At 45.9% G+C, this 7,566-nt stretch overlaps 1 pseudogene; it reads right to left on the bottom strand.

The window, feature by feature from the left end:
* Window positions 1-2,997: 2,997 nt before the first annotated feature.
* Window positions 2,998-5,366, bottom strand: LOC110295314 (annotated as a pseudogene).
* Between the last annotated feature and the right edge of the window lie 2,200 nt (window positions 5,367-7,566).

A 7,566-nucleotide genomic window follows, 5' to 3' on the forward strand; every position in this document is an offset into this window, starting at 1 on the left:
GTAGATTCCTGAGTGAAGACTGCTTGGGGTGTTTCTGTTCTTTGAGTTGTTTGTGTTGAAATGAGTCTGCTTGGGGAGGTTGTAGATGGCTCACTCACAGCTGAAGTGTAGGAAGTGTCAGGAGGGATGACTGTTTCTGTGGAAACAGGGCTTGTTGGCATGGTTGTGGATCCNTGAGTGAATATAGTTTGGGNTGTCTTGGTTGCTTGAGTTTCTTGTGTTGAAGTAGGGATACTTGAAGAAGTTGAAGCCGTGTCAGTCAGAATTGTGAACAGTGAAGTGTCAGAAGGAAAAGCTGTTTCTGTGGAAATTGAGCTTGTAGGGAAGGCGGTAGACAGCTGAGTGAAGACTGTTTCTGAGGTGTCAGTCGCTTGACTGCCATCTGTTGAAATTCTGCTCTTTGGGGAACTTGTGGCTTCCTTGGTGAAGCCTGTTGTTTGGAAGCTCTCAGTGTGATCAGTCCCTTGTTTTGAAATCTNCCTGCCTGGGGAGGGTGTAGATGCCTCAGTGTGAGATGTGGTGTGGGGGCTTCCGGGAGGTAAACCTGCCTCTGTGGAAATTGAGCTCCTTGACAAGGATGTCAGTTCCTGAGTGGTGACTGTTCGGGATGTTTCTGTTGATGGAGTTGTCTGTGTTGATACCACGGTTCTTGGGGAAGGTGTAGGGGGTTCATTCACAGATGAAGTGTGGGAGGTCCCAGGAGTTACAGCTGTTTGTGTGGACAGTGAGCTGGTTGGGAAGGTTGTAGATCCCAGTGTGAACACTGTTTGGGAAGTCTCAGTTCTGTGAGTTTCTTGTGTTGAAACTGCAATGCTTGGGGAGGCTGTCATTACCTCAGCCAGGGNTGGGGAGAGGGAGGTATCAGGAGGTGCAGTTGTTTCAATGCAAGTTGAGCTTGTAAGGAAGGTTGTGGATTCCTGACTGAAGAAGGTTTGGGAAGTCTCAGTTGCTTGAGCTCCTTTTGTTGAAATTGGGGTACTTGGGAATGTTGTAGATGCCTCAGTTTGTGTTATAGTGAGTGAGGTGTCCGTAGGCACAGTTGTTTCAGTGTAAATTGTGCTGCTTGGGTAGGGTGTAGATTCCTGACTAAAGACTGTTGTTTGAGAATTCTCAGTTGGTNGAGTTACAAGTGTCTGGCTGCTTGTCCGGGTGTTAGGTTCTTCAGTTGTGGCTGTGATGAAGGAGGTGTCAGGAGGGGCAGTGGTTTCTGTGGAAACTGAGCTCCTTGGGATGGTCATAGTGTCCGGAGTGAAGCCTGTTGTTTGAACCTTCTCGGTGGGTTGAGTTCCATGTGTTGCCTCTGAGCTGCTCGGGGAGTTTGTAGATGCATCCATTTGGGATGGGATGTGGGTTATGTCAGGAGATACAGGTGTTTCTGTTGAAGTTGAGTTCTTTTGGAAGGTTGTGCGTTCCTGCGTGAGAGCTGTTGATACGGAGCTTTCCAGGATTGCAACTGTATTGGTTGTAGGGACTGCGTTTTGAGAGTCTTCAGTGGTCCTTGGTGTTGATGGTAAATGTGAACTGGTTCTGTCAGTTGCTGTTCCTTTGTTTGAGACAGGACTTCGGGAGTTTCCAGTCATCACCAATGTGGAAGCTGAACTCAGGCCTCCTATTTTAGTTGTGAAGTCATTTCTTGGCACTATACTCTGAGGATCTTCCGTTGTCTTGGACGTGTGTGCCAAGCTGCTTGTAAGTTCGGTGACATCTGTTTCTCTTGTGTGCTTGCTCTCAGTGGACGCTGTTACGCATGTTGAATTTGTGCTGCTTGGCAATGTTGTAGAGCCATACATAGTAGATTGTGTAAATGAAGAGGTTCTGTCGCCTTCCACTGTGCCTGAACATGTTTTAATTGGGGAGGGGGGAAGAGAATTAGAGAAGAAGGGATGATAAATTTGATAAACTTCTGTCTTTTTTTCCTGTTATTCCTGAGAAAGGGATGGGAGCTAGCTCCATCTCCCACTAAAGCACAAGTGGACTTTCCTCCCCACTGTGTAGAAATTGACCCCATGAACCTGTAAATTTGATCAATGGTCCAGTACTCCCCCTTTCTCTTCTGAGCAACATAGTATTTTTGGGCAGCAGTGACCGTGTCACAAGATAATTCCTGGCTTGAATTGTTTGCAGGGTGGCATTGCCAATGTGACGAGGCTTTGTGGGAAAAGCACACCGGTTCACCTCAAGCCAACTTTCTCACACTCACCTTCCTCGTGCACAGGGCTTTGCACACTCCCTGGTGCTCGGGCACAAGTGCTCTGAGGTGCCAGGCACACTCTTCGGACCCTCCCCTTTCTCTCCCCTCATGAGTCACACATGCCACATGTCCTGTGGGTTATCTTTAGCATCACAGTCCCATGTTCCCATTCTTTACATGTGACCTGTGCAGCAGCATTTCTCGTGAAGCTAGCAGGCACCAGAGGGCTGGTGGAATCCCCCAATTCCATGAGCAATTCTCTCTGTGTCCTTTCTCCCTGCACACACACACACACACACACACACACGCATGCATGCATACACCAGGGCTGAAATTCACCCTTGCTGAAATATCACCATTGCTTCAGGCCAGCCTGTGGTTCTTGCTGCCTCCCACAATAGATTCCTCCTCCATCCCCAGTCCTGCATCCCACTTATAGACTATGTGCAGAAGTGTCGGAGTTGGAGTTTGGAGTCTGCTGTGATCCTGATCCTGAGGGTTCGAAGCACCTTCTCCAGGATGACATGTGGCTATGCATGCAGCACCATTTCTTTTGTTTGTTTGTTTGTTTTTGGTTTTCTTTTCATTTCAAGTTTCTTAAAACTTTAGCAGTACAAATTATCCAGGTAGTAGATTATCAAAAGATCAACTCAATGAAGTCCACATTAAAAAAAAAGGGGGGGGGTGGGAGCACAAACATAAAACAACTCCAAAACAATGAAAACAACTATTAAAAGGAAGGTTCAACAGTAAGTCTTAAAAACTTAAAATTTGAGACAGGAAGGAATTAAGTGTACACAACTCTCTCATCCACTTTTGTCTTCATCTGTTCCAGGGCTTGATTCATGATCACATTTTTTATTTTTGTCATGGTCATGGTCATTTTCTTGACCCTTTGATTTTTGGTTTTCTTTTTCCACCGCGGATCTGTTCTTTTCATCCTCTTGATTTTTTTAATGTGGAGGACTTCACTTCGTTGTCCTGACTGCTTTGCTTTGTTTTGGACACTGGACTTTGCTCTCTATCAGCCCTTTTCCCCCCTGTTATTATTTGAGCTATTATGATCACGACTTTTAGAGTATGCTCCTTTCTCACCCTCAGAATTTCCTTTTCTGTGTGAACTCTTACTTTCTTGGCTTCTATATTTTTCTTTGTTTCTACTTTGACTTTCTTTTCTCTCTGAGCTCCGGGAATCCCTCCTTCTTCTCCTCCTATCTTTACTTCTCGATCATCCTGGCGTTCTTCGATCCCGGCTTCGTGACCTTCCTCTTCTCCTATCCGCCTGTTCTCTGTATCTATGGTACTCCTTGCTTCTGCTGCGATCTCTGTCATGGCTTCTGGACGGCACTCTTCTGCTCCTGTCCCTACTTCTGCTCCGCTCCCTTGTTCTACTGTTGTAACTGTGTTTACTTTTAGTCAGATCCGGTTCTCTACTCCTGGACTGTGCACGTCTATCCTTTTCTTTACTTTTGCTATGGTCATGTTCGTTACTTTTTGGTTCTACCTGTTTGGAGTTCTCTTTGCTTCTACTCCTTTCCCGATCTTTCCCTTTAGGGTCCAGTGGTTTCTCTGTTTCTTTAGTAGTCTCATGGTCCCTTTCTTTACTTCTTGACCTCACCCTCTTGTCTTCCTGTCTGCTGTGCTTCGAGTCTCGCTCCTTACTCTTGGATCTCTCCTTGCTCTTGCTCTTGCTCCTACTCTTGGATTTGCCCCTTTTCTTCACTTTGTTTTTGTTATATTTATCGTCTTTTTCTGAATTTCTACTGACATCTCACTCTTTGCTTTCAGATTTATGGTTTTTGACTTTCTTTTCCTTTTCTGCCTTTCTGTTTGGACTCTCAGACATGTGTCTGTGGTCTGTTATTTTTTTTTTCTCTTTTACTCTAACTGGGCTCCTTTGATTTTCTTTTATTTCATTTAACTCACTCTTATCCCCTTTGATCCATCTTTCACCACTTGACACCCTCATTCTCTGAGCTCTCTGCATCTCTTGTCTCCAATGTGGAGGAGTCTCACTTCATCTGAATCGATCCCTTGATCTGGATCAGGGAGGAGTTCGATAACGCCTCGGTCCTCTTCCTTTAATTTTCCTGCCAGACCCAGTAACTAAGAATGGTCGCTGTTGTGAAGCAGGCTGGAGTTAGGTGGATTACTCTCTCTCTCTCTCTCTCTCTCTCTCTCTCTCTCTCTCTCTCTCTCTCTCTCTCTCTCTGCTTTTCCTCTCCTTGTCATCGGCTTTAGGAGGACTTTTTCTTGTTAGAAATCTATTTTCTGGTATAGGAGGGATCTCTTCTGGACGGACTGTAGACTGGGGCTGTGCATCAACATTTTCTGCTTCACTTTCCCTAGATGGGCTTTTCTTGCTTTTCTTTTGCTTCTTCTTCTCCTTCTTATGCTTTTGGGAATTTTTCCTAGGTTTCTTTTTCCTTTTCCTGGATTTTTCTTCAGAAGCGCTTTCAGAATCAGAAGACTCAGAGGAGGACTGAGAATCGAGTGAGCTCTCTGAGTCACTGGATGATGAGGAGGAGGGGGACTTATGCCTTTTCTTTTCTTCTTTTTTAACCGTAGACTTCGGAATCAGCTCTCCACAACTGAGTATCCGAACTTCAGCAAATGGTTTGCTAGCAGCATCTGTTTTCTTGTTTTCAACCTCTCTCACAACTTCCTGACCAGAGAGCACTTGCCCAAAAACAACATGATGCCCATCTAAATGAGGAGTTGGTTTTGTTGCTATAAAGAACCGAGAGCCATTTGTATCCTTTCCTCTGTTGGCCATTGATAAGAAAAACTCTTGTTGTGTTTAACAGCAAAACTCTCATCTTCAAAGAATCCTCCATAAATAGATTCTCCTCCTCTTCCATTCCCTTCACTGAAGCCACCACCCTGAATCATGAAATCCTTGACAACTCTATGAAAGAGACACAGCTCTTATAATTTAATGTCTTCTGAGTTGATTTCCCTGTCCCTTTTCCACCTGTACAAAGGCAGCGAAAGTTCTCACACGTTTTGGGACATACATGGGAAAATAATTCAAAGACAACTCTTCCAGCAGGTTGATTATTAATGACAATGTCAAAAAAACATCGAGGACGCTGGACCTTTATCCTCATGGTTCCAACACTTCAGTCTTTAAGTTGGGGGAAACAATAAAAAACAAAAATCCAAGGATGACTGAGCCAATTGTTTTGCTCCACGCTGCAGCGCTCCGTCTCCAGGTTCCGAAGCCTCCAAAACGAACCTAGCTCCCGGGAGCCGAGGCCGCTGTCGCTGCGGCCATATTACAGCTTGTGCTGCGGCAAAAAGCGTCAAGGAGGAAGTGTGCACCCTAGCCCGGAGGGCGAGGGCTGGGGAGGAAGAGCCGCTTCCTTCGCCCCGGGGCTCGGCTGCAAGCTGCCGGGCCACCACGGGGGGGCCCCAGGCCGCGCAGCGGTCCCCAGGGCCACCCCTCCGAGCCCAAGCAGCCCAGAGACCTCAACGGAAAGACGTTACCTAGGCCCAGAGGCCCGCCGCGGCTCCGCCCCGCAGCACCATTTCTTATATCACATCTGTGGCAGCCAGTTTTCACTGTCAGCTTGTCTGGATTTGGAATCATCTAGACACACCTAGACTCTTTCGGGTCCATCTTTGAGGGTGTTTCCAGAGAATTATAGATCAGGAGGGAAAGCCGACCCCGGGTATGGGTGGTACCATCCCACTGTCTGGGATCCCAGATGGAATAAAAGAAACTGTTCTTTCCTAAAGTTGCTGCTGTCAGGTCATTTGTCATAGCAACAACAACAACAACAACCAAGTAGGCTGTGGACATTTCTTAGTCAGCAAAATGTTTGCGGCTTAAGCAGTAAGACCTGAGTTTGGGTGCTGAGCATCTACATGAAAAGCCAGGTGTGGTAAAACACATCCCTAATCCTGGCACTGGGGAGACAGAACAAAAGGATGCTAAGGCCTTTCTGTACAATCTAGCCAAAGCAGTAAGCTCTGTGCTTAGCAAGAGACTCTGTCTTAATATGTGTAGCTTGATCTTCTTGTGGGACTCCTAACAGAAGGAGTTGGGGGTAGATCTGACTCTTTTGCCTGCTTTCTCTCCTACTGGGTTGCCTCATCCAGCATTAAAACAAGGGGAGGCGCCTAATCTTATTACAACTTGATACACCATGCTTGGTTGATATCCCTGGTAAATCTGCTGTTTTCTGAAGGGAAATGGAAGAAGAGGAGATGGGAGTGCGAGGGGAGGATGGAGTGGAAACTGTAGTCAGAATATACCATGTGAGACAAGAGTAAATTTTAAAAGTTAAAAACAACAACAACAACAAACTGTTTTAAAGTGGGAAGTGATTAAGGAAGATCTCTATGCTAACCTCTGCCTCCTACAGACCTTTTCTCCCTCTCCTTCTCTCTTACACACACACACACACACACACACACACACACACAAAACATGCGTATTCACAGAAAGAGTATCTGATATGGATGGGAATATAATATCTGATTCCCATTCATCCACACAAGAATGGGCTGGAGATATGACTCAGTGGTAGAGCCCCTGCCTAGAATTCCCCAGGGAGGGGCTGGGGCATGGCTCAGTGGCAGAGCACTTTTTTTCTATCATAAATGAAGCCCTAGATTCAATTCCCAGTACTCTAAATAAAATAAAACAAAACTCCAAAGAGAAAACCAACAGTAATCTGTCAGTCTTTTTCATGAATTGACAATTGATGACTTATAATTTCTAAAGCCATAAGCATTATTGTGCCCTCTACCCGAATCGCACTGATTGATCTTGACACAGCTGCTGTGACTTTTCCATCAGGGCCTTGTGATGACAGAGAACAGCTCTGTTCTGCAGGCTGCTGGACCTAACAGGTGACAAAGATGTAGATCTGGCGGGCATGGAGACACAGATCTTTAATCCTAGTGCTGGGAGAACAGAGATCAGCCGGTTGTCTGTGAGGTAGACGCCAGCCCTCCGCTTACTTTTATTTTGAGATGAGGTTTCCCTAAGTTGTGGAGACTGGCCTTATACTCACTCGGTCCTGCAGTCAGGCCTCGGACTTTATGCTCATATACTTTAGCCTCCCAAGTCCCTGGGGTGACAGGCCTGTGCCACCAGGTCCAATTTGGTTTTCTCTGTTTTTTGGTTTTTGTTGTTGGTTGGTTGGTTTGTGTTTTGTCTTTTGTTTGATTTGGTTTCCTGCTAAGCAAAGCTTTCACCACTGAGACACACCCCCAGTCTCCACTTTTTAATAAAAAGTTAGTAAATGTTTGATTTTGCTCTGTCTTTTCTCCCTGAGCTAAGGTTGGCATCATTCACCTAATGGTGGTCAGTTGTCAGGATCAAGTCAGGCCTTCCTCAGTGGTGTATACAGGACGCAGCTAGA

This window comes from Mus caroli, chromosome 5 (genome assembly GCF_900094665.2).
Source record: "Mus caroli chromosome 5, CAROLI_EIJ_v1.1, whole genome shotgun sequence".
Classification (NCBI taxonomy): Eukaryota; Metazoa; Chordata; class Mammalia; order Rodentia; family Muridae; genus Mus; species Mus caroli.